General features: G+C 46.1%; 1 long non-coding RNA gene across 1 annotated transcript; it reads right to left on the bottom strand.

Annotated features, from left to right (window-relative positions):
• Window positions 1-316: 316 nt before the first annotated feature.
• LOC140387230 (uncharacterized) lies at window positions 317-27,250 on the bottom strand. Its single transcript, XR_011933792.1, has 3 exons — window positions 27,213-27,250; window positions 17,044-17,070; window positions 317-352 (listed from the first exon to the last, which is right to left on the bottom strand). It is a non-coding gene; the product is annotated as an uncharacterized lncRNA (long non-coding RNA).
• Window positions 27,251-27,674: the final 424 nt, after the last annotated feature.

Here is a 27,674-nt window from a genome sequence, read left to right as displayed (position 1 = left end):
TTGTGTGGGTGCAGATTCGATGGGTAGAAGTTCCTCTTCTCAAGGTATGAGTCCTTGAATCTCTACCGTATCGTAATTTGACGTGCCATTTTCCTATTATATCGAATAACGCTGTTTATTGCGTCCCATCTTAAGAATCCACAACATTTTCCGAATAATGATGTTTTGTGCAGTAACTGAGATTAACATTATTTTTGATGCATAAAGTCTGCAATATTTACAAATGATATAATGCAATTTTAAAGAACCAGTACACTTAAAATGAACGTAGCGACTTTAATATTCCTCTGTGACACATTAAAAATATGATGGTTACCAGATTCGTTAAAATCTTCTTGGCACTTGGATAATTCTAGACCGCGATAAAGAAGCAAAATATATTTTATTAGCAGTATTTAATGGCGCCTGATTTATAATCATTGGATGATAGACCCATTATGAATGAGTAGGAGTTTATCCGAACCAATATCTTCAATGTGTGTCTCTGTCGTCGGATCAAATTACTTAAATTGCAGATTTCTAAATCTGCAGCCCCAGAAGTTGATTTTCTCAAGACACCTATCGCACTTAATTTAGAAAGTCTACGTGGTTCCCGCTTTTAGCACCAGAAACAATAACTGAAAAATATCCTTCACTCGTTTCCCATGCATTTCATGCGGAAAAGTATTGGCTCGATATCCCAGTACTTGGCGATCAGTTAAACTAATTGTCCATGTTTACATTCTTTAAGATCCGATAATTAATACACGATTCTCACCTCTCTGAAAACATTTATGAACTCCCACGTGTACGACCTAATGTTCCATAACCAACCTCTATGGAGCCACATACTTTCTGGCCACCTATTTTCGGTCCTTAATCATTCAGTCCAATCCAAATGGACACTTCTTCGCCCAAGCAAACTTGTCTCGATTCGGCAAACAAAGTTAAATGTGCCTCTTTGTCAAACGACATTTTAAACATGGTGTTCTTAAATTCACTTTAATTCCACCAATTGTCCCCTATTTTCAGCGTAATGAACATAAATCGGAATGCACCCAACCACGTTAAAAGTCCAAATTGAGTTCCATTAAAAACACACTGACTCCGTTATTTTCTAGAAAGATCAGTTTATTGAAACCTGGCGTTCAGATTCATGGGTGGCTTTGATGGGAAATCGTATTGCCAAGCTGCGGTCAGAGAGAATGCCACCGCCAGCAAATGGAGCGCCGCCAGAAAACACGCAGCTTTGGGACGTAAGAATTATCTGTCGTTTATAAAAGAGTTGTGGCTCTTCCTAATTAACCGAAAGCTCGGATGATGACTGTTGATTATTCATCCCCTTAAAGAATCGAAATCGATACCTCCACTGTCGTTGTACTGTCAGTTATTGTTACCAAAGTGTTTTCGGAAGACGTTGAATAAGACCCTCACATGTGCGACGGACCAATTCTCAGGAACATCTCGCTTATCCAGGCACCGTGTTAATTTATGAAAAACGCTCACTGTAACACAGCTGATGTGTATTTATCGTAATGAGTAGCAGACACGACAGACCAAATTACTTGAATACTGACAGGCTCGCCAACCTTTTTAAAGAACTTCATTCATTTCTGCGTCTCATAAATCACTTTATTTCCCCAGAATAAGACAGCTTCCACCTATTGCTTTTTCTCTCGCTTTCAGAACTTGCCCGCCAGGCATAATACTGCTATTTTCTTTCGTTCCTTAGATCATCGTTACTCTGTCTTTCAATGAGCCCTGTACATGTCTCCTTCATTTATAGTACACGTTGGACATACATAGCTTACATCTAAAATAAATCGGCTTCTCAGACCAAGAAAAGTCTCGGCTCATTATTTTTTTACGTTAATCCTGATTATCATACAATACACTGCAGAAGATGCTCTACGTCCCATCGAGTATGCACCAACACATGCGGAATTCCTGACTACTGTTCCTAATCAAATTTGATGACGTGCCAAGTGCTCACCCAGGTGCTTCTTGAAGTATGTGAGATCACCGGCCACTAAACCGCGCCGCCCCACTCCCCACTGCCCCGGCAACATCATAGAATGCATTCCAGGTTGTCACCACCATTTTTGGAAAAACGCTTTTGCTCAAGTCCTCCTTAAACCTCCTGCCTCTTAACACGAAGTAACTTACCCTTCAACTAAGGGGAACAGCTGCTCCCTATCAACCTTGTCCATACTCTTGTACATCATAGATCGCCCCTCAGACATATTTGCTCCAGCGAAAGCATCCCAAGCCTCTCCAGCCTCTCTTTATTGCACAACCTTTCCATATTGTGGAACGTTCGGTTTGATCGTCTCTATAACCCCTCAATTGCAATCAGATTCTTCCCATAATGTTGGGACCAAACATGCACAGAGCACTCCAACTCTGGCCTCAGAAAAGTTCTATACAATTCCCATATGACCTTGCTGCAATTGTAATCTATCCCTCGATTGATATCGGCAAGTATCCCATATGCCCTTTCACTTCCGTATTCACCAGTCCTTCTGCCTTAAGAGATCTCTGGACAAAGACTACAATGTTCCTTTGTTCCACAGATCTTCTCAGTGTCAGGCCATTTATTGAAAACTTCCTTGCCACATTACTCCTTCCAATGTATATCAACTCACATTTTTCAGGGTAACATTTCATCTGGCCACTTTTCTGCCCATTTCACCATCCATTCTTTCTCTTTCTGTAACCCAAGACACTCAACCGTACTGTTAACCACCAGGCTAATCTTTGTGTCATTAGCAAGCTTACGGATCCTACCCACCACATAGTAATGTGTGTTGTTGCTATAAATGACAAACAATAGGTGATCCGGCACAGATCCCTGTGGCACGCCACCATACAGTGTTTTCTAGTCCATTAATCCACAATTTGTCATCAACCACTCGTTCCATAGCTATGCCAATGTTTAATCCACCGTATCTTATTCCCCTGTATCCCATGCACATTTGCTATCTTTATAAATCTACCATGTTGGACCTTGTCAAAGGCTTTTCTGATATCCATGTAATCTACATGATCTGCACTACCCTCATCTACAAACCTCATCACATGTACAACAATTAAATCAAATGTGTTCGGCACGACCTCTCCCTGTCAAAGCCATGCGCACTATTCCTGAACGTTTCCTTAGCTATACAAGTGAAGACAGTTTCCTTACTTCAGAATTGTCTCCAATACGTTTCCTGCCACTGACGTGAGACTCAGTGGTCTGTAGATCCCTGGCTTACCTCTACACACTTGCTCCCATAGTGGGACTACATTAGCCGTTGTCCAGTATTCTGGCACCACCATCACCCACCCACCTCAGAGGGGATTGGAAAATTCAGTTCTGAACCCCCTGAAATCTCCTCTCTCTTCTCCCACAGCATCCTGGGCCACAATTAAACAGGACCTGGAGATTGTCCACCCTTAAGCCTGCCAACACCACTAATATCTTTTCATTCCCTTTGCCAAGTTGTTCAAGAACGTTGCATTCTCTTTCCCTGAGTAGATTATATACCTCCTTATTCTGTTCGGCTAAAACAGATGTAACAGAATATTTCCACACCCCACCAATGTCCTCTGGCTCCACTCAAACTCCTGGTCCCTAAATAGCGCCACAGTTTCCTGGTTAACCTCTACCCATTGACATACTTAGAAAAAATATTGGAATTACGCCTAATTTTACCAGCCAGCGCGTTCTCATATCCCTCTTGTATTCGCGAATTGCTTTCTTAAGCCACACCCTGCACTTTCTGTACTCCAATAATGCCTTCATGATTTGCTCCCATTGTAATTTCTAAACGCCACTCTTTTCCTTCTCATCGTATCCAGAATGTCTCTGGTCATCCATAGTTCTCCGGGCCTTGTTCTCCTTGCTATTACCCTGAAGGGAACATTTTCTTTTGGAACACCCCGCCCCTGCTCTCCTGTAGATTTCCCCTCAAATAACTACTACCAATCTAGCTTGGCCTTGTCCATAGCAAACTTAAATTGTACAATTTATGGTCGCTATGAAGAGAATTCTGCCCCACCAACATATCAACCACCTGTCGGACTTCACTCCCTAGAATTAGGTCTAGGACTACACCGTTCCATGTTGAACCATTTGCATATTCAGTTAAAAGTTTCTCCTGTGTACATTTTAAGAACTCCACACCATCTAAAACTTTAAGACAATTACTTTCCCAATTAATGTTGGGAAAATTGAAATCACCGAATATAATTATGCTATTAATATTTGCACACACATCTGCGAATTACATTCACACTTTCTCCTCAATTTCCTAGTGACTTAGTGTTTATAATCAATACAGAAAAATGTGGTTGTCCATTTTAATGCTATGGTCTCCCAACAAAGCTTCAGGAGATGCCCCCTCCGTCCTCGACCCCTCAGGATATCGTTTCTTCTGACAGTAATAACTGAACCCTTAACCAATAACGTCACAAAATATAATTAACCTATTATTATTTTCACACAGCTCTGCGAATTGCGTACTCAATTTCTCCTCCTATTCCGACTGACTGAGAGCTTATAATGCATACCGAAGGAAGTGGTTTCCATTTTATTGCTATGGTCTACTGGGAACACTTCAGTTGATGCGCCCCCCTCCCCTCCCCCCCCCCCCCCCCCCCCCCACCACCACCCCATGTCCCCATGCAGGATATCGTCTGTACTGGGAGCAATAACTGAACCCTTAGCTAATAACGACACGTGTCTCCCTCTCTTAAGCTCTCTACTATCTACTGTGAAGGTTTTATATCCTGGGATGTTGAGTTGCCCATCCTTCCGCTCTCTGAACCATGTCTCTGTGATTGCTGCTGTGTCACAATTCGACGTATCAATTCTCGCCCTTATCTCACCCCTCTGATCTGCCAGACTCCTGGCATTCAAGGAGAGGCCATCCAACCTTGTCTTACGCCCTTGGAACTTACTTTTTCGCTGTATTTCCTCTGAGTTGATTGTCGTTTTGTGGTATATTGGGCCCCAATAATGTTAAAAGTCTGCGTCCCCTGCCCTGCAGAATGAGCTGAACTTCGCCCTAAAACAGAAGCGAAACCACCAGTACTGGATCAGATAGATGCCGTCCCGCTTGTGCCAGTCCCACCTTCCTTACAAATGCTCCCAGTGGTCCTGGAATCTGACCCCGCCCCCCCCCCCCTCGATGCAGCCCTTAAGCCATCAAAATTATCCATGCTATTCTCCTATTTCTGTGCTCAGTAGCACGTGACAATGCGAGCAATTCAGTGGATTACAACTAGAAAGGTCCTGATTTTTTAATTACTGGCTATTCTTGTTTCAAATAATCATCCGATTATTATATTATTATTATCCCTGTTACTCCAAACTGTCGCAAAATGTACCATGACCTCTGCCTCATCACCGCTTCCCCACTTCAGGATTCCATGCAGCTGTTCAGTGACATGCTGGACGCTCACACCAGAGAGGCAACACACAAACCCGGAGTCACGTTGACGACTACAGTCGCACCAATCTGTTTCCATGATTAATTTATTATTATTGGTTTTCCTCTCTTCCCGCTCTTGGTCAGCCAGGCGGCTTGAGCTGGCAGGAACTTCACACTCTCAGGAGCAACCAGCATTAGCTGTCTCTAAAATCAAGTACGAAATAGCAAGGGGAACCCAGGGGATTGCTGAACTACCTGCCTGTGTTTCTTGCTTCCTGAAGTGCTTTCAGTTGCGGTGTCACCACCTCTCTAAGTGTGCTGTCCAACATACTCTCAGACTCGCAGATGCTGCACAGTGTCATCAGCCACCTTTCCGGCTCTGAAACCCAAGTTTGCAGAAGCTGCAGCTGTGCTCACTTCCTGCAGATGTGCTGGTCCGGGGGATTGGAAATGTGCCCTGCTTCCCACATGGAGCAATATTATCAGTCCATGGCATTTAACTCTCTTGCCAGGACTAAACCGTTAAATGTAAAACAACAGATGACTGTTTTAATACACACGTAAACTAAGCCCTTTACAATGGTAAAACAAGGACTGACGTTTCAATCTGGTTTGAAAAATACCCATTAAGAATTACTTTCTTGTCAAATGCGCTCTTTGCAAGTCTCAGTTCCCCTCACTCTATTTGAGAACAAGTAGGGAATGAAAGGAACACCTCACACCCTCCTCACCTCACTCCTTCAGTCAAAAAACTCGCTCCTCAGCACTAAAACATCCCGAAGTTTGCACAAGCGAACTATATGTGACTCTCACGTCTAAAAACTGAATTAAGTCAGTTTCGTAATTAACTGATTGCAGCTGTAAACATTTTAGCAAAAGGTGAGGAACTGAACAAACGAATGTGATATAAAATAGTTAGTTCAAATATTAATTGCAGTAATGTAGATGTGGGCCAGTCTAATCGTAGTGAGTTCACAAAGGACAAAGGACGAAGGAATTCAGAATTCAGAAAGCATGGAAAGGAGGATGGGGAAACGGATGCTGGGTAACAAGAGGCCCAGGGTTAAGGAATGCGAAGTGAGCCAATCAGGATGTATGGCCAGGTCAGGAGGGGTATAGGATGACCTGTGGGAATCGTGTCTGTGAAACCGTCTACCATTTGAATGTATTTGCAGGGATCTCTTTGTCTCCGACATCACTCGTTTCCAGGGGTCCAGGCGACAGCTTCTGCATTCTGAGTCTCTGAGAAGCGAGTCAGACTTGCAAGTTGGGTTAGAAATAAATAATACTATACCTACAAAATCCATCTCGAGTTTTATTGAGGCCAGACTAACGGGTAAAAAATTCAATATTGTCATTTGGTGCCGAAAACCCGGGATTTCTCTAGACGGTCACTGGCCAGCTGCGAAATCAGGATGAGACTGATTTTGGACAAGGAAAGTGGAAACGGGCCAACAATGTGTGTAGCTGGAAAATGACCACATTGAGTTTCCCTTCTTCTCATGGTCTGATTGGACTTGTCACTCGTGGTAGTACGGAATGGTCGTCTCGACGAGAACAAAGGTAAGTCTGGGGATTAGAAACTTAAACTGATGGGATAACATAATATTGATTGTCCAGTTTCGGGTTAGTTTTGGAATTGATGGGACATCGCATGATGGTTTAATTCCATGTGTGTGTGTTTTGGAATTGATGGGACATCGGATGATGGTTTAATTACACGTGTGTGTGTTTTGGAAACTCTCGTTGAATAAGCTAAAATTGTATTCTTGGGCTGTAGTGGCGAGAAACGCAGTCTTGAGGACTAGTTAGAGATTATGGGGAATTGTTTGGATAATTTGCAAAACAAAGACGCATCCATAGAACTGGATGCTGCATGTTAGTTAAAGCAGAAGTCTCTCAAAAGATTAACAGCAGCCAAAGTTAAAGACTCTAGACAGTGCCTCTCGCACGGGCCTTACGATAACAGCAGCGTGTGGTGTCATCGGATACCTTTCTTTCGAGTCAGTGAAACTCCAGCAAAGTTGCGTTTTGAATTAATTAAAGGAAACCAGTGGATTTCTCCACCTCTTTGATAAAAGTTTATTATTTTAGCAAGCAATTGATTGAAATTGCCAGAATCTTAAGTTTGAATTACTTGAATTAATGTTTATTTTATTTTATTTGTGAATTAATAGAAACATGAAGAACATCACTGACGCCATTTTAAAAAGTATAAGTCTGGAGATGACAGTTGATTTTGCTCCGGTATAAATCACCGCAGGTAACTGCTCCCTCATTGATAGCAGTCAACATTTTTGTGAATGTAAGAAAAACTTGTTAGAAGAAAAATTAAGATGAAGAATTGATTAAGTTGTAAAAGTTGTACAAGTTGGGGGTTAAGCAAATCATAAATTCAGTTCTGAGTCGAGATCAGAAGTAAGCTTGCAATTTGCAGTAATTCAATTTGAATTTTCAAACATTTTAAGTTTTAAAAGAAAACCTTTTTAAATAACTTTGCCAAGTAGCAAAAATTGCCATTGGTAATAAATAGGCAAACAAATAAATGCAGAAGAGCCAAAGTATGAAACCTAAAGAGTTAATTGTATTATGGAGACAATATTGTCAAGAGGAGAGGGATAAGATCATGTTATTAAGTTGGCAAGAAAATGCCCTTAAAATGGGGATTACAATTCGTGAAGGGGGAACCAGAAAACTCTGGAGATCATGAAAAAGGAGAGTGCGTTCAAAAAAATGCGCAGGTAAAAAGAGGGAGACACCTAGCGGGGCAGACTCGAGTAAAAAAATGGGCTACGTAGTTCAATGGCTGGCCTTGCATTGACAGAGACACAGGATGAACTGTAGAATTGGACCATGTCGAGCAGAGTCCCGACTGCACCGGTATCATTGTCTGCACTAATTCCAGAACCACCAGGGTATCATAATTTACATCCAGTCATTAATCCCAGATTCATATCATGCCAGCCTCTCCAGTCCCTTCGATTAATAGCTTGTGCCCTATTTCTACGCCTTCACCGTCTGTTAGAGAAGGGCAGCTCTGTTCCACAAGCCCAGTTAGCTCTAGGAAGCGATCTCGAACAATGAGACAGGGGCCCGATGAAAATGTATGTATGTGATGAAAAATGATGATCTGAGTCCCCAACCAGCGGCAGATATAGAGGGAACAATACATGTTTTAATTGTGGCCATGCAGATCACTGGCATCAGGAATGCCCCTTTAAAAAACGGGCAGCAGAAGGAGACTACCCGACCCAAAGGAGGGGGTACCCAGCAAGGGTCGGACGCACGAGGTACACCGACCTCTCCCAGGCAAACCCTTTCCCAACACAAGATTGACTAGCTAATTTAGTCAGAAGGACTATCCAATCGGAAAGGGAACCTATTATGTCTCTGCAAATAGGCGATCAACACTGCCCATTTGTAATCGACACTGGAGCAGCCAGGTCTTCGGTGCAATCAGAACTTCGACGACCACTATCCGACCACACCCAGCATTTGTCGGGGATCCAAGGACAGGCGTGTGAGTACCTTATTTCTGAACCTGTGACAGTCACTTATGAGAATAAGTCTACAGATCATCAGTTTGTGGTTACTGGATTGGACTGGAACTTGTTGACCCGAGATTTACTGTGCACCTTCCAGCTACAGCTATAGGGCGGAGACGAAGGGGTAACGATTCAATCATGCAGGATGATACAACAGTGCTATATTTCTATCAAACCCTCGTTGTGGACGTTAGACATTGAACATTCACTGCACCACGGTACCCTGGCCTATGACAGAACCGGACAGAACAGGGAGATGGAGGACAAATACCGGCCGTTAATTGGAACCGAATGGCCAGTCAAGATTATAGCCAAAGTCACGGAAAAAGAAGGTACAGCCGATTTTGTTACAGCACCACCACGTTTATGGCCACAGTCAGCATCTGTTGGCCCTCATATTACACGGCAGGTCCTCGACCAGTACCATGCCAAGGATCTGGGGCCTATGGTTAGGAGGGCAGTGGATCATTCAGATCGAACAGAGTACACACTTCAAGTCATGCCAGACGGCACTTCCATAAAATATTTTGAGGTCCCTGAAACGGTTAAAACTCGACTTCAGCCAACCCACAGCTCTGGAAGAATAGGGGATTCCTTACCTCGGCCGGCACGGAAATATCCCATTGGGGTTTAGTTACTGACCTACTGCAGGCCGTCCTTATGCCCGCGCAGAATTCCGTCATTGAATGCGCTGCCCATACAAACGGTAAGACCCCATTGACGTTGGTAATGAATGAGCAGATTGTGCAGCGCGGAAAGCCGCGCAAATTCAGCAAGTGATGGTGCCTAAAATGTTAAGTCAGACTAAATGATCTGCTATAAATAGGTCTGTTCTGACAAGCCAATGCCAACCATCCAAGATGTCATAAGGTTCCAGGAGGACGCTCCTGAGAGTGATAAACAAATGTGGAAACGGTTAGGTTGTACATGTGATTCTCTTTATTCTTTATGGACCACGCCAGCACATCTGTCTTGTATGCCTGAGGTACTGGCTTTATGGGTCATCCAATGTGTACACTTTGCAACTCATTGTGGGGCTCGGGGGACTAGTGATTTGTTCCTGAACACTCGGTGGCACCCTAATATGCAGTGCCTGGCCCAGAGAATCAGAAATCGGTGTTTGGTTTGTCAGCAATATAACACCGGCAATGGTATCCCTTGTGGTATGAGGCAGACCCCATTGCCCAGTAGTCCCTTTGAGACGCTGCAAAAGGATTACATTGAGTTGGAAATGTGTCAATGTTGTCAATGTTATAAATACGTTTTGGTTATTGTGGATGTGTTCAGCAGATGGGTTGAGACGTATCCGACTACCGGTAATAAAGCTGCTACTGTGGTTAAAGTTCTGATGCAGGAAATCATTCCTCGGTACGGCATACCCGCTCAGTTGAGTTCTGATAACGGGCCTCATTTTCTTGGACAGATTAACCTGCTTCCCTTCCCCAGCTCTGTTTTACAGGTGTGGAGCATGATGGGGTGGTTCCGCACCGTCTGTATAATCTTCGGTCTCGCCTCGCTTGGAGTGACATCGGCGGTGGAAATGGAAAAGGGAAATATCAGCTACATCTGTAACCCCAACCAAACTACACGGACATTTCACTTATGCCGAGGTGACGTTCTTCGCTGCCCCCGGATAAGAGGACATGGTATCGACTCGTGGAAGGTTATCAGATTAACGGACAATGCAGGACTCATGAAGTAATTGCACCAGCTCCGGCGATGGGAAGGGAATATTGCATGGACATTGCCTTGTTTTTGGAGTGCACGTAAATTTGATTTTGTATGTGTTAAGATTGGTGCCACAAAGGTAAAGTCAGACCATGCGGAGAGGGTAGGAAGAGGTTGTGAGAGAGGCGGACTAGAAAGAGGACGGAGCGTGTGAGAAGGGGAGTACAACTAGAACGTGGGTTATCAGGCGATATACTTAATTCATTTAGGACCCAGAATGAGGGAAACCTGGGTAGTCTGAATCGCTTCTACCAGATCAACCACCGCTTGAATGGCCAGGGACGGGTTGGCTGCTACCCGAACCCCGCATCAGTGTTTAGGATATTTTCTGTTACACCGCTTTGGAGCACTTCCCAAACGGTGGTTCATTGTCAGCATACCGAGACACTGTCCAAGCAAGTCACTCTTCCTTATGATCCGGGTTCCGCACCACCCGCTATTTGCCTTCCCCTTCCTCGGGATAATTCCCATTCACAGTATGATGGGCTACAACGGTGGAGGGCGTACATACCTACCCACGTCTCTCCCAATAGAGACTCCCGGTCGTACAAGAATTGTTTCAGCAGTGGCGGGTACGGCTGTTTGCTGGTAGAGGTGGAAACGAATATAACATATCTGTTCCCCACCTGTACGGGCAGGAGGTGTCATATCACTCAGGCATCCGGCCACTGCGTCTGTTACAACACCATCTGCGTTCCATTGAACACGGGCCTCCAGCTCCTTTATGGCTGGGCGAATGTCTCTCACATCACTGTTGTGATTAGGGCTTTCCGCATTGCGGGAAGGCCCGATTGGGCGTTCCAAAGCTGGATAAACTGGGCTTCTGGGGGATCTCTACTCAACCGATATACCGATTGTGATGCTCGCCTGTACACGGAGCAAGGTTACTACTTTTTTTTAATGGCACAGCGACCAATGTGTTTTCACCCACATTTCCCCGCCAAATTGCTTTCGGGACTCTAGCCCCTACCACAGTCCGCTGCCCCTCGGGGTGAATTCGGCAATCTCAGCCGAATTCTGCGAGAACTGGAAAAAAGCTCATGTTCTCGCACCCAACAAGGGTCACTCAGCCAGATGGGGAAGTCTGAGCATCTTGACACTGGGAGATGTGAGAGGGGTTCCTTGGCGGTCAGCGATAGAAATACGAAACTTGGGAGCCCATGGGGCAATAACCAAGGAATTGTCTCTGCTGCAGTTGTTTGCAATGCAGAACCGGTATGCTCTTGACTTTCTTCTGGCTCGTGAGGGTTGGGTATGTGCCATTGTGCAGGGCAAGTTTACAATAGCAGTTCAAGACCAAACCGCTAACATCACTAAATTTATGGATCGCATACGGGGTCACTTGGACGGTGTGCATGACCCTGGCTCTTGGGGTAACTGGGGATCCAGGGGTTGGATGGACTGGTTGATGAATATGGCCATGTATTTGGATAGGCACTAGGCTGCATCTTTGTGGGTCTGGCCATCCTTAAATGCGTGATGGGCAAAATGCAGTGTGCACTTGAACGGAAAGACACCCCTAGAATCTTGGCTGTTAGGATCCACGAGGGTGCAGCAGATGATGGAGTGCTGCAACAGGAATTGGAAATGCAGCGACAAATCTTCTCAAATGAGGGGCCACAGCTACGGGTTGGACAGATAGGTTATCATGAGGAATTGAACAAACGAATGTGATATCAAATAGTTAGTTCAAATATTAGTTACAGTAATGTAGATGTGGGCCAGTCTAATCGTAGTGAGTTTAGAAAGGACAAAGTAATTCAGAATTCAGAAAGCATAGCAAGGAAGGTGGGTAAAAGGATGCTGGGTAACAAGAGGCCCAGGTTTAAGGAATGCGATGTGAGCCAATCAGGATGTATGGCCAGGTCAGGAGGGGTATAGGCTGACCTATGGGAATCGTGTATGTGAAACCTGATACCATTTGAATGTATTTGCAGAGATCTCTTTGTCTCCGACATCATTGGCTTCCAGGAGTCCAGGAGACAGCTTATGTGTTCTGAGTCACTGGGAAGCGACTCAGATTTGCCAAGTTGGTAGAAATAAATAATACTCTCCCTAAAAAATCCATCTCGAGTTTTATTGAGGCCAGACTGAGGGGTAAAGAATTCAATATTGTCAAAGATGCCATGACATATGCCTCACCACCCCCCCCCCCTCCCTCCCCACTTTCAGGGTACCTGTAGCTATGCATTGACGTCGCTGGCCGCAGTAGCGCCTATCTGTTCCTGTGACTAAATAATCCTCAATTACAATTGTTTTCCTCCCTTTCCCCCTCCTGGACAGACAGGCTGCTTGTGGTGACAAAAGCTTCACACTGTCCGGAAGAAACAGCTTCATATGTCTCTAAAATCGAATACGAAATTGCAAGGGGGACTCCAGGGGATTGCTGAACAATCTTCCTGTTTCTCTTGAACTGCCTCTTGTTTACCAATTCGTTTGCTCCCTCAAGTCCTCTCAGCTGCGTTGTCACCAACTCCCTAAATGTGCTATCCACGATGCTCTCTGAGTGGGAAATGTTCCACGGCGTCACCAGCCTCCGGTCCCCCCTCTGAAACGCGAGCTTGCAGAAACTGCAGCTGGGCGGACTTCATGCACACATGCTGGGCCCCGGGTTTGGAAATCTTCCCAGCTTCCCACATGGAGCAACATGAACAGTCCATGGAATTGAGCTCTTTTGCCATGACAAAACTTTTAAATTGCAAACATCATAAGACCATGATATTTAACATGTAGATATATAGGCCAACTAAGTCCTTAACAATGCTATAACAAGGACTTCGACTTCAATCTGGTTTGAAAAATAACCACCAAGACTTACTTACCAGTCCGCTGCGCTCCATGTAACTCTCGGTTCATCTCATTCTTTTTGATGCCAAGTAGGGACTGAACGGAGAACCTACCTCATTCCATCCTCAGCGAACTCCCTCAGTCACAAACCTCACACCTTATCACTGTAATGCATCCCGAAGTGAACTCTCCAGTGCAAACAAAGCCAACATTGTAAGATGCCCTCTTTTATACCGTCTGATTCTAGCCTCTCAAAACTGGTTTCAGCCAGATATATAATGAATCGATTGTAGCAGTAAACAGTGCCTTGGTGAGTGCTCTTGAAATATATTCTAAAACGTACATTCTTCCAACACAATCGACAACTTTTAATGTAATTTACTAAATAAAAGAAAGACTAGACTTTCGGTAGAAATTAATACTTAATTAGCCGCAGACACAAAACGATTATCATAGAATCATAGAGGTTTACAGCAGGGAAACAGGCCCTTCGGCCCAACCAGTCCATGCCGCCCAGTTTTTACCATTAAGCTAGTCCCAGTTGCCCGCACTTGGCCCATAACCCTCTATACCCATCTTACCCATGGAACTATCTAAATGCTTTTTAAAAGACACAATTGTGCCCGCCTCTACTACTACCTCTGGCAGCACATTCCAGACACTCACTACCCTCTGAGTGAAGAAATTGCCCCTCTGGGCCTTTCTGAATCTCTCCCCTCTCACCTTAAACCTATGCCCTCTAGTTTTAGACTCCCCTACCTTTGGGAAAAGATGTTGACTATCCCCCTTATCTATGCCCCTCATTATTTTATAGACCTCTATAAGTTCACCCTTAAGCCTCCTCCGCTCCAGGGAAAAAGTCCCAGTCTATCCAGCCTCTCCTTATAACTCGAGCCATCAAGTCCCGGTAACATCCTAGTAAATCTTTTCTGCACTCTTTCTAGTTTAATAATATCCTTTCTATAATAGGGTGACCAGAACTGCACACAGGATTCCAAATGTGGCCGTACCAATGTATTGTACAACTTCAAAAAGATGTCCCAACTCCTGTATTCAATTTCTGACCAATGAAACCAAGCATGCCGAATGCCTTCTTCACCACCCTGTCCACCTGCGACTCCACCTTCAAGGAGCTATGAACCTGTACTCCTAGATCTCGTTGTTCTATAACTCTCCCCAACGCCATACCATTAACTGAGTAGGTTCTGGCCTGATTCGAACTGCCAAAATGCATCACCTCACATTTATCTAAATTAAACTCCATCTGCCATTCGTCGGCCCACTGGCCTAATTGATCAAGACCCCGTTGCAATACTAGATAACCTTCTTCACTATCCACTGTGCCACCAATCTTGGTGTCATCTGCAAACTTACTAACCATGCCTCCTAAATTCTCATCCAAATCATTATTATAAATCACAAATAACAGTGGACCCAGCACCGATCCCTGAGGCACACCACTGGTCACAGGCCTCCAGTTTGAAAAACAACCCTCTACAACCACCCTCTGCCTTCTGTCGTCCAGCGAATTTTGAATCCAATTGGCAACCTCACCCTGGATTCCGTGAGCTTTAACCTTCTGCAACAACCTTCCATGCGGTACCTTGTCAAAGGCTTTGCTAAAGTCCATGTAGACAACGTCTACTGCACTGCCCTCATCTACCTTCTTGGTCACCCCCTCAAAAAACTCAATCAAATTTGTGAGACATGATTTTCCACGCACATAGCCATGCTGACAGCCCCGAATCAGTCCTTGCCTCTCTAAATGCTTGTAGATCCTGTCTCTCAGAATACTTTCTAGCAACTTACCTACTACAGACGTTAGGCTCACCGGTCTGTAGTTCCCAGGCTTTTCCCTGCTGCCCTTCTTGAACAAGTGCACAATATTCGCCACTCTCCAATCTTCAGGCACCTCACCTGTGGCTACCGATGATTCAAATATCTCTGTTAGGGGACCAGAAATTTCCTCCCTAGACTCCCACAACATCCTGGGATACATTTCATAAGGTCCCGGGGATTTATCTACCTTGATGCGCTTTAAGACTTCCAGCACCTCCTCCTCTGTAATATGCACACTTCTCAAGACATCACTATTTATTTCCCTTAGTTTCCTAACATCCATGCCTTTCTCCACCGTGAATACCGATGAGAAATATTCATTCAGGATCTCACCCAACTCTTGTGGCTCTGCACATAGATGTCCTTGTTGATCCTTAAGAGGCCCTACTCTGTCCCTATTTACTCTTTTTCCCTTTGTGTATCTGTAGAAGCTCTTTGGATTCTCCTTTGCATTATTTGCCAAAGCAATTTCATGTCCCCTTTATGCCCTCCTGATTTCCCTCTTAACTCTATTTCGACAATCTCTATACTCTTCAAGGGATCCACTTGATCCCACTTGTTTATGTACGTCATATGCCTCCTTCTTCTTTTTGACCAGAGCCTCAATATCTCGAGTCATCCAGGGTTCCCTACTTCTACCAGCCTTGCCCTTCACTCTAAAGGGAATGTGCTTACCCTGAACCCTGGTTAACACATTTTTAAAAGCCTCCCATTTACCAGCTGTCCCTTTGCCTGCCAACAGTCTCCCCCAATCGACCTCTGAAAGTTCCTGTCTCCATAAGGATTTAAAACCTGAGGATTCCATGATCACCCGCACTACGATCTGTGCCACAAACAAGTGGAAACATCTCCGCTGTACCTCCCGCGACAAAAAAAAAATCAACAAACATACACATGCACCTGCGCACACTCGCGCACACACATGGAAACACACACGTTACTAGGGCAGCGCGGTGGTGCAGTGGGTTAGCCCTGTTGCCTCACGACGCCGAGGTCCCAGTTTCGATCCCGGCTCTGGGCCTCTGTCCTTGTGGAGTTTGCACATTCTCCCCGTGTCTGCTTGGGTCTCGATCCCACAACCCAAAGGATGAGCAGGCTCGGTAGACTGGCCATGCTAAATTGCCCCTTAATTGGAAAAAATGAATTGGGTGCGCGAAATTTATTTTTTAAATCACACACACAGTTACAGACAAAATAGATGTGCACACACGCGTGCCAAACATGCATTCGCTACACTGTGCATTTTCTATAGCTATTTTTAGCGTTTCTAGAGTCGTTTACATCATGCATTGATTTCATGGATTTCGAAGCTATAGACAACAATTCAAATATGCCGTCAACGAAGACAGATTAGTGTTGGGAAATAAAATAGTTTCCTGTGCTATCTGGCGAAGTCTCTCGCCAGTGCATAACTTCGGTAAGTGAAATAAATTATGGTATGATACTGCTCAAACAATATATAATTAAGGGTAATTTTATTTGTTCCCCTTCCTCTTCCCATTATAAAATTGTATTTGTTACTGCGTAATTGAGGGGTTCCTGTTTGAACGAATCTGCTTTGCTCTGCATGAAGATACCTTGTTGATATTAATGTTATCCCATTCTGTGTGATGCTTCTCGTCAAATTCTTGAAAGTGGGGTTACGAATTCCACAAGCATCTTTGATGTTTCGCATCGATTATGCACGGAAAACCATCGATTCCCGTTTCGCAGTCATCGAAATGAATGCACAACGTTATTTCACGTACCTTTTTTTCGATCGTTTAACGTATCATCTATTTATGTGAGAAAACACCAAGTACATTTCATGAATAACGACGAATACGCATCGGACGTCGCTAAATGATTGATTGCTAAACTTCCCTGAGTACTTTGAGTGAAATTAGTTAACACAACAGTACTAATTAACTTATCACGGTTTAATATTGGTTGGGTAAGAGATTCAGAACAAGGCAGGTTAATACAAATTGTCCTTAAAGAAAATAAGGATAATGATTACGTGATTGTTCCAGCCAATCACATGAACATGTTAAGACACGTTTCCCAGGAAAAAAGATCTCATATTCTGATTTAGAAATTGAACAGACAGAAAGTTTGAATATGTTCACTTACAAAGTGCAAACCGTGGGTTGTTACGTGCAGAATGAATCGAGTGTGGAATTTGTCCACACTCAATGCAATCGCTTGCCTTGAAATCGGCCGTGTAATGGATAGATGATCATTTGCTGACGATGTTCTTCCAGCTAGTAAGTGTGGTATGCTTAACATGTGGTGTGGAAGGTGTTTTGGCGAGTGGATAGACTTCTATATATATTGGCTGCTGCTTGACACTGTCTTTTCTACAGAATGGTTTTCGACGCTGCTAACTGGTTCCTTTGAGGTAAGCTCTTTTGCACGTAATTATGTCGTCCTGCTTGAGAGACGGACTTCACTTCTCATGGGAAGTTATAAGTTCCGATAACAACCTGAACTTCTGGTTGTAGACAGAAGCGCTGGTTTAGCGGAACAGGAGATGAGGCACTCGCTGCAGAATTCCCAGCTTTTGACCTCCTCTTGCAGACCAAAATTTATATATTAACATCCAGCTATTATTCTGATAAATGGTTATTTTACGATGACTAATGCTGGGAATTTCACGGTGGGTAATTCATTTTAATGTCACTGGGGCTTGATAAAATGTCATTGGAGTTGTATAGGGTCATTGTTTGGCACCTCAGTGGTACTGACGTTACTGGAATATCATCAGTATTTATCTTTTAACATATCCAAATATATACACAGTCCAAAATTGTGCAAGTTAGGTGGATAGGTCATGCTAAATTGCTCCTTAGTGTCCAAAAGTTTAAGTGTGTTTACTGGTCTGCTGGGACAGGGTGTTGGCGTTGTCCCCGGTAACGTGCTCGTTCCAAGGTTCGGTGCACAATGGATGGGACGAACGACCTTTGGTTTCACCGCAGTGTTCCTATGATATGGGTGGTGAATGTGTCGGTGCGTTTAGAGCCCAGAAACAATGAAAGTGTTCAATTATTAGCAATCTACCACCTCTCAAGTCGTCATGAATGGAAGGCCACCAGAGAGAACTGAATATTTTTCGGAGCTGGTTTCTAGAGATGTGACAGTGACGGTAGGTTGGTGAGTTTTAGGGAAGTTAAGAAAGGGGGTAACGGTGGACGTGCCTGTCATGATCTGACCTCGGGAAATAAAAAATAAATTATGGCAAGTTATTATCTGGCCAGGGCGCGCCGGAAGCAGCTGCTATGGCCAGTGTGGAACAAAGTGAGTGGTACCGTTTAGCCTGGCCTCTCGTGGAGTGCTTGCTTCCGTTTACAACACAGGCGATGAGGATCAGGTATTGTATGAGGCTGCGACCTCTGATCGTTTTTCAACCACCTCGGGAGTTCGCTCTCTATCCAGAACGCATGGTATGCGAAGATAAACGCGAGCATTTCGACGCCGACTCGGACGATTTGGCCAAGCCAGTGGAATGACTTCAACCTTTGTTCCCATGAACGCCATCAGCAGCGACGAGTGACAGACGTTGCTGCCCGCCGTTGATCGACCGACTTATGCATTAATCATGAACTTGACTGATCCAGTCAGGCCGGGCGTGTTGGCATGAGCCATGCTGATCGAGCGGTTGGCCGTCCCCTAAAGCAGAAGCCATCGTTTATGTTCCGATGGTACCGTTTCGAAACCGCATCGCAGACACTGGCGGAGCCCACAGGAGAATACTTGATACGTCTCAGGGGACTTGCTGCCCCAGAATTCAGAATCGCCATGGCTGAATCGTTGCGGCAGGGCTTCATTTACATCATTCGTGCTGGGAAACCTAGCGGAATGTTTTAATGGAGAACCTCCTGATCCTTGACAAGACCAACGTCATAGCCCTCTCTGAGGAAGGTTGCGACCGCGGACTCCAGGATGTCCATGGCCTGGCGTCAGTATACGCACTTTCACCGCTATCCGAACAGGTTTTCAGCCACAAGAGCTTTGCGACACGGGATCTGACTGGTCCGAAATATCAGGGAGCCCTGAGAAATGGAGGGGACCAGCCATGTGCCAATGGGCGTATGTCATATACAGACCAGTCCACGTGCCTACCATTGTTGGTAGTCCAAGGCAACAGCGCAACCTTTAGCGTGCGTTTCGCAGCGTCACCTACATTTGGATGGGCAGGGAGAGTGCCACATGTAACCGGGTGGAGTCCACTCTGTCCACGTTCCAGTCGTTTTTTGCCGAATGCCTTGGTTCTGTCCATGAAAACGCCCTGCCTCGGTATTTCTTCAACCGCCCTGTGACATACACACTTCGCACCATGGTACACGAAGAATTCACTGTTTGGAACAGATGAAGATTACTCGCCCTTTCCATTATGCTGCTTAGGCCGCGCCCATGGTCCCGGGTTGTAGCCCGACTGGTCGGTGCGGCTCTGTGGGGACTACAAAGTGACCCTTAAACGGGTATCCCACCTTGACCGTTATCCGGTCCCTCGATCGAGAACCTCTGCGCCTGGGTCAGTGATGGACAAACGCAAGGTAGCATTGTGGATAGCAGAATTGCTTCACAGCTCCAGGGTCCCAGATTCGATTCCCCGCTGGGTCACTGTCTGTGTGAAGTCTGCACATCCTCCCGTGTGTGCGTGGGTTTCCTCCGGGTGCTCCGGTTTCCTCCCACAGTCCAAAGATGTGCAGGTTAGGTGGATTGGCCATGATAAATTGCCCTTAGTGTCCAAAATTGCCATTAGTGTTGGGTGGGGTTACTGGGTTATGGGGATAGGGTGGAGGTGTTGACCTTGGGTAGGGTGCTCTTTCCAAGAGCCGGTGCAGACTCGATGGGACGAATGGCCTCCTTCTGCACTGTAAATTCTATGATAATCTATGAAACATTCACACATCTGGGCTAGTCGTACTTTCAGCTGGTGGTTGAGTCATGTTCCCCGAAATGCGAGACGATCAAAATGATCGGGGATTGTATGAATATACCTGGCTGCCGTTCGGCGATTCATCGGCTTGTGAGAACGTAACCGAGGTCCTAGGGTCGATAGTTCATGTCGGAGTCCGCCTCCGGACAGAGAAATGTGTGTTTCACTCGGCAGAGGTCACGTATCGTGGCCGCTGACTGGATAGCGGATGCCTCCTCAGAGACAGTAGAGGAAAAGTTGCGAGCAATTCCCCAGGTCCCCATCCCTCGATATCAAACCAAACTCCGCCCTTTTTCAGGCCTGGTGAACAATTACGGGATGTTCATAGCCATGGTGGTCCAACTCAATGGTCCACTCCCGTGACTATGGATGAATGGACAGAAGTGGAACTGCCCCCCCCCCCCCCCCCCACACACACACACACACACCGCCCACCAGAAGGCTCTTCAGGAGGTGAAGCAACAGCTCTCGTCAGAGGAATTGCATACCTATTTAGGCATTTGCAAGCCCCTGCTCCTCACTTGCAATGCCTGGTACACTGCAAACCTGATGGCTCGGAATAACTTAAAAATTTTGTGTCATGTAACTGGAGGCGCCGAGCAGAACTACGCCCCGATGGAGAAGGAAGACTTGGCAATGGTAGTCGCGCTGTGGAAATTCTACCAGTACGTTTATTGGTGCCCTTCGCGGCTTGTACCGGACACAACTCCCTGCTGGGGTTATTAAACGAAGATGAGTTGATTCCGCCCATAGCATCGGTCCAGCCTCAACGGCGTGCCTCGCTGCTGATTGCCTACGAGTACACTATGGAGAAATGCCCGGGCACAAGAATGCCACACAGAGATGAATTGACCTGCCAGCCTCTCCCCATGAACAGTAAGAAGATTTACAACACCTGGTTAAATTCCAACATTTATTTATTTCAACTCACTAGCTTTCGGAGCACTGCTCCTTGCTCAGGTGATTAGAATTATCCCAATCGACTGTCTGAAGCAAGGGATGACACTCCAGGAGCTCTGAAGTAAAGTTTCAAATTCATTCAGGCCACAGGAGACGTGGCAGACGATTTGGGACAGATAATGTGCGACAATTATTCTGGAAGGGATGGAGCAATAAGACAAATAATTGCAAGGCAGTAAGCCTAAAATCAGTGGCAGAGAAATTATTTGAAAAACAAATCAAGAAAAATTATGAATTTCCACTTCGAGTGAAAAGTGTTAATTAGGAATGGTCAGCTTCGCTTTCTAGGCTGGAGATCATGTCTGACAAATTTGATTCACTTTTGGAGCACACGAATTCGTGTCTCCCTGAGGAAAGTGCAGTTGTTGTAATCTGGATATACTTCGGTAATTCATTTGACATGGCTTTGTATGGCAGCCTCGAATCCACTGAAATTGTGAAAAGTGAATCGAAAGCTGGGTTAGTGCCATGAAACGAAGCATGATGCTCGATGGTTGCTCTTGTGAATGGAAGCATGTGCCCAGAGTTGTCCCGGAGGATTTGGTGCGGGGTCCATTTCCATTCGTCGTGTATATGATTGATTGAGACGTCAAAGTTGGAAGTATTATCAGTACGTTTGCAGATGTCACGATAATTGATGGTGTGTTAAATACCGAGCCGTAAGCAATAGTTTACAGTCTGATACAAACGCGCTTGTCAGATGGACAGCGGAGCGGCAATTCGATTTTCAATCTGTATACTTTGAATCGATACACTATCGGGGGAACTAACAATACTTTGAGGTGGCAACCTTATCCTGGGCCTGGGAAGCGCCTCCACAGAATGCCCCTACCTGCGAATTGCTGATCCATTGCCGACACCGTCGCAGCCAAAGACTCATCTACGGACGCCACTCGTGCGTTTTTTAGTGCATGGTACGCAATGTCGGCACCACCATCTTATGCTGTACGGGGGTGAACTCGTCGAAATGCTCCTTCAGGTACTGGATGCTCGCCGACAATCTCTCATGTGGTTCCTGGCTCTGCGGCTGCACCTCCACTTTAGATGGTACTGTCTGTTCCAGAAGCCCGAGACCAGTATGGACGGCAGGTAGTACCTGGGATCGGAAGGCCATACGTACGTCCGCCCCCTCGGGCGTTCCAACGTGCACCTGCTGTACAGGGTAAACTGTGTGTTGCGCAGCAGATAGGGTCACAGGAGAAACTTCACGAACATGGCCAACCGAGGTGAGTGCCTCTGGGATGTTGGAGGCTGTTGGAAACCGCTGGGATGGGATATCACTGTCTACATCCGATCCGACCTCTGGCCTCTGCTGAGTCTCGAGCGGAGGGCTGCTGTCCAAGTTTCTCCCATCACTGCTCAGCTCACGGAGGTGCTCCGGGTGCGGTACATGTGGAGGGTGGGGTGGCGGCAGATGGAAGGGGTGGTGGCATGGTGGTGGTGTGGAGTGAGGGTGTGGATGAGAGTGAGGCTTGTGTGGGGTGAGGGGGTGGTGCTGTTGTGGGTAGAATGGATTGCGTCGTGGTGGTGTCGGATGAGGGTGTGGGCGGAGGTGAGGGTGTTGTGGAGGTGGTGATGTTGGGGTGGGTGTTCACATACGTGTTAAGGGGAACAGCAACGCAGCGGAGTTTCTCTACTTCGCCCATGGTCGACCTCCACCTAGGCGACTTCCCTTTCCTCCGAGCCACCTCCACATCCAGGGTCCTCCGCTCTAGATTGGTGAGGGGCCACTGGTCTTTTGGTTCCCCTACATCTTCTCCCATTCTCACTGATCGTGTGCGGCCTTCTACTGGTGGGTGGGCTGTGTTGGACAGAGAAACAAACAGCGTTACACAATCCGATGCGTGTAAACCAGGGTAGGTACCTGGTGGGCTCATTGGCCTAGCCCCCGGCAACGGCAACCGATATGGGCGATGGCATATGAGGTAGAGTGTAGGTTCGGCCGCCTTCCGTGGGCTGCGGGGGTGATGCAGGTATGGAGTTAGTGCCAGGGGTACAGTGCTGCCTACTCACCCTGGCCGCCCTGAGGAGGTCATCCATTTTTTATGGCACATCTGGATAGTCCGAGCGTCCTTGGGCGGCCCTGACACCTGGGCCGACGCACGATGAACGGCAGCAGCTGGCAGCCTCTTTCCTGGGCCGTAGTAAAGGGTCCTCTTCCTGTTCTCCACGTTGTTCAAGAGGGTCTCGAGCAGAACTTGACTGTGCCGCTCCCCTTTCCGCCATCCTGTTGGCTGTGATGGTGTCTGGGGGTAGAATAGTTTATATGTGGCTGCAGCTTGTCAGCATTCGCATGTCAATCACGGAGCTGGTGAATCGCGCACCATTTCCCATTAGAATTGATGGCTCCAGTGCTAGCCCGTAATGGTAGCGGAATCGATCGAGATGGGGTGCCTGTTTTTCAGTTGCAAAAGTCCATCGATTCTCCGTTGGCGCCAACTCTTAGGGCTGTATTACTGGCAAAACGTCGGCTCTGCCCACGCACTAATGCTCTGCTTACGCACTAATGATCTGCCTGACGGTGGTAAGGAGCTCTGCCATGTAACTGCGCCCCGGTGGTCTGCGTTCCTTGCAGATACGGCCGGAGAATTGCCGGGTCCATGGCCATGCACACGGCAGTGAACTGCAGTGGCCAAGCTGTACAACATGATCCTGCGTGCGGACCTGACCTGCCAGATAGTGCCGCCCTGTAGCCCCCCCCCCCCCCTCACCACCCCGGGTCAAACCTCCACCAGCACCTCCAGAAGACGCCGAAGTCCCCCTGGCGTGCGAAACAGCACCCAGTACCCTGACTGGCGATGCTGGACACAGTCCGCAGCGACCACGCGAGGGTGACAAGACCTCTGACCACAAGTGATCGACGCCTATCGGAAGTTGAACCATCATGTGTGGAGCATCGGGGGTGGGCCTACAGGTGATGTCCTGAGGCCGCCCCAACCTGGCCTGCGGCATTCTCACCGATGACGCCGTTTTGAAGGGGAAGGAGCATCCGAACACAGGCGTCGCCACATATGTCCCCGTCAAAAGCGATTGTCTGCCCAATCGCCGAACGCGATTTCCGCATCGGCAATCAGAGAATCCCACCCATAGTCTTAGGACCGACGGCGTGGCACACAGCCGTTAGCAGAGTTACTCCACAGCTCCAGGGATCCCGGTTCGATTCCCGGCTCGGGTCACTGTTGGTGAGCAGTCTGCATGTTCTCCCCGTATCTGCGTGGGTTTTCTCCGGTGCTCCGCTTTCCTCCCACAGTCGAAAGATGTGCGGCTAAGGTGAATTGGCCATGGTATATTGCCCTTAAGTTAAGTGAGGTTGCTGGGTTATGGGGATAGTGTGGAGGGGTGGGCTTATGTAAGGCGCTCTTTCTAAGAGCTGGTGCAAACTAGATGGCGAATGGCCTCGTTCTACACTATAACGGATATGAATCTATGATTCTATGAATGGAGAATCCTTCCCCATATACATTGAGTTGTTCTATTCGAATCAGAATAAACAGTAAATTACATGAACACGTCAGTATTTTTATCCAGCCATTTTCTATGTACGCAAAGCTCGGTCGTTACTTCAGCAATGTAAACAGAATGGTAGGTCATTCGTTAGGAGTATTATACGTTGAGCCAACCATTGAACGTGCCCCTTGAATTGTACCGAGACGAAAAACATGGATGGCAAGATCACGAATCCAGCATTTTCGACAAGCCGCACGGCTTTACTGTTCCATCCATGAAAAAGAACAGAAAGGCAGATCAGTCGAGAATTACGAACAATTAACCATTTCGTCTGGTAGTGCAGTGTTACACAGCGCATAATGAGCAAATTACCATGCATGTGCAAGCATTGAGACTTGAGACACGTTTTGCCGATGGATAATTGCTGCATTTCTCATGAAAATGATTGCACATAGTATTTCTTGTTTGAACGTTCCAGAAATATGGTTAATGGTAGATACCGTCAAGCAGGAACTGCAGAACCGGGGAACACTTTTAGAAACGCAGCGATACATTAGCACTGATGGTCAAGAGCTTGGCCAGAAAAGTATGGTACCTTTAACGACGATTGCAATGAAAGGTTGTGCAGCAAATTCAGGTAGGAAAATCAAAGTTAAGACACAGCTAAGTGTAGGACATCTGCACGAATGCTACGTTTGTGAAATACGAAGTTTATACAACGAGTGGCATACATGTCATTGAATCCGAACCGTGCAGAATGACACCATGCAGCCCATCGAGTCTACTAACCGTTCGAAAGAGCACCCTACACAAGTCCACTTCTATAAGTTCCCGCCGTCTCGCCGTAAGGTTACTTGATATTGCTGGTCAAATGAGCACGGCCATTCCAGCTATCCTTCACGTTGTGGGACGGTGTCGGAGCGATGTTTCAAAGAGTGAATATACTGGTATGAGGACATTACCGTGGTGAAACTTGAAAGCAGAGATGGGAAATACAGGAATTATTTGATTGTCAGCTTTGGTTGATAACGGGAAACGGTGGCGGTGCCAGAATATATCGCTGCAGGGCACGGCCGCAAAGACCGTCGAATGAAACAGTTTGTGTGCATGCGTGGGTGGTTTGAATGTGTGCGGGCGCAAAATCGGGCGGTGGGGGGGGGGGGGGGGGGTGTGGAGGGGAGGGGGTTGCGGTGACGGTTGCGAGGGCATGATAGATGGAGTAAGCAAGGTCGAAAATAGATGTAATTTTCTGTCAGTTAACTCGTTGGTTTGGAATACCTGAACTGAATGTATGGTAGAATCACGGACAAACGAATCACGGCATTCGATAACGTCTGTTTCTGGAGCACACACGCCGAGACACGGATAAATCTCGCACGGCGCACGAACAGGCAAGCTTCCCGCAAGCTATTCTCATTGGTTAGAGTTGAGTCGTTAGCTGTAAATGAAGTCGGAAGGGCCCACCGACAGTGAACACCGGTCATGTAAATACACCGAAGTTGAACGCCCAGTCGAATGCAGGTATAAAATCAACACCGCCCAATGAAAGGAGACTTATTGGAAAAGATATAGCCATCTTCTCCTTGTTTTTGGGTTCGACGATTTGTGTTGACATAATTGAGACAAATTTCGAAAGAAACTCAAATAAAAGCAAGGAGGCAATTTCACTGAAGGGGCTGAAGTGCAGATTCATCTGGATGTTGCCTGAAGTGGACAATTTCAGCAGCAGAGGTTGAATACTCTCGGGTTGTTTTTTTTAACGGCAGAAATGTTTACGGGGAAAATTAGTTCGCTATATGAGATGATAATGGGTATAGACAGGGTGGTTTGAAACACCTGTTCGCCTCAGCTAAAGTGTTAATAACAGGGTGGCACAGTGGTGCAATGGTTAGCACTGCGCCTCACGTTGCTGAGGGCCCGGGTTCGTCCCCGCGTCACTGTCCGTATTGAGCTTACACATTCTCCCCGGTATCTAGGCCCCACCACAAACCAGCTGATCGTTCGGGTAGGTGGATTGGCCACGCTAAATTCTCTCTTAATTGGAAAATGTTCAAAAAATAATTGATATAGTGAGCATAGTTTTCAGGTGAGGGAGAGAGGATTTTGAGGCGGCTTGAGGGAGTAAGACGTCAGCTACAGAATGGTGGGTATCATGCCATTCAACATCACGGCCAAAAGTCTTGCAATTGGGGTTAGTGTAGATGCATTATAGTTCTTGACTGTTTAGACCGGTTGGACTAAAGTTTCTCCCCTGTACTCTATAAGTATATCACAATTTGTTGCAGTTAGTATCTCCTCTCGATGCAAATTTGGTAAAATTGGTACCACTATGTTTCACTGATGAATATGTAAACACGTCTGAAATTGCTGAGATTGAATGGAGTTGCTTATCGACATCCCATCCGAAGAGTGTATTATATTTTCCTCACAAAGTGTTGTGCTGTGACAGAATTGACATTATTTGTTGATGTGTATTGTGTGCAAGATGTACAAAAAACAACATGTAATTTGTGAGACAAATTCCACTGCTCAAACATATCCTCTTGCAAAGTTTACTCTAAAAAAACAGTCAAGTTTCACGATGCTTACCTGATTTCTTCAGAGCTTCCTTGTACTTGGATAATTCTGAATCGTGATATTAAAGAAAACTGTTTTCTTCACATCATTGAACTGGACTGATTAATCTTCATTGAATCGTAGAGTCATTGCAGCATAGTAGAAGTTTAGTTGAACCATCAACTTCATGTTAGATTCGTATGGTCAAATGAATGTAATCCAATTCCACTTTCTTAACCTGGAGCACAAATAGTGAAGTTCCTGCACGTGCATGCATATCGAATGCAATTTTAAGATACAACATGTCCCTGTTTTCTGATATGCACCAATGACATAAACATCTACGCAGTCATAAAGACTGGAAGACACAGGGAATTAGAGCACCATTAGGCCATTCGGACCCTCTAGTCTGCTTCAACATTCACTATGATTATGTCTGAACATCCAGCTCAAAAACCAGTTCCCGATCTCCTCCATAACCGCCTTTCAACCATG

This window comes from Scyliorhinus torazame, chromosome 12 (assembly GCF_047496885.1).
Source record: "Scyliorhinus torazame isolate Kashiwa2021f chromosome 12, sScyTor2.1, whole genome shotgun sequence".
Lineage (NCBI taxonomy): Eukaryota > Metazoa > Chordata > Chondrichthyes > Carcharhiniformes > Scyliorhinidae > Scyliorhinus > Scyliorhinus torazame.
Note: the sequence above shows the minus strand (reverse complement) of the source record. Positions and strands in the feature narration are given on the sequence as shown.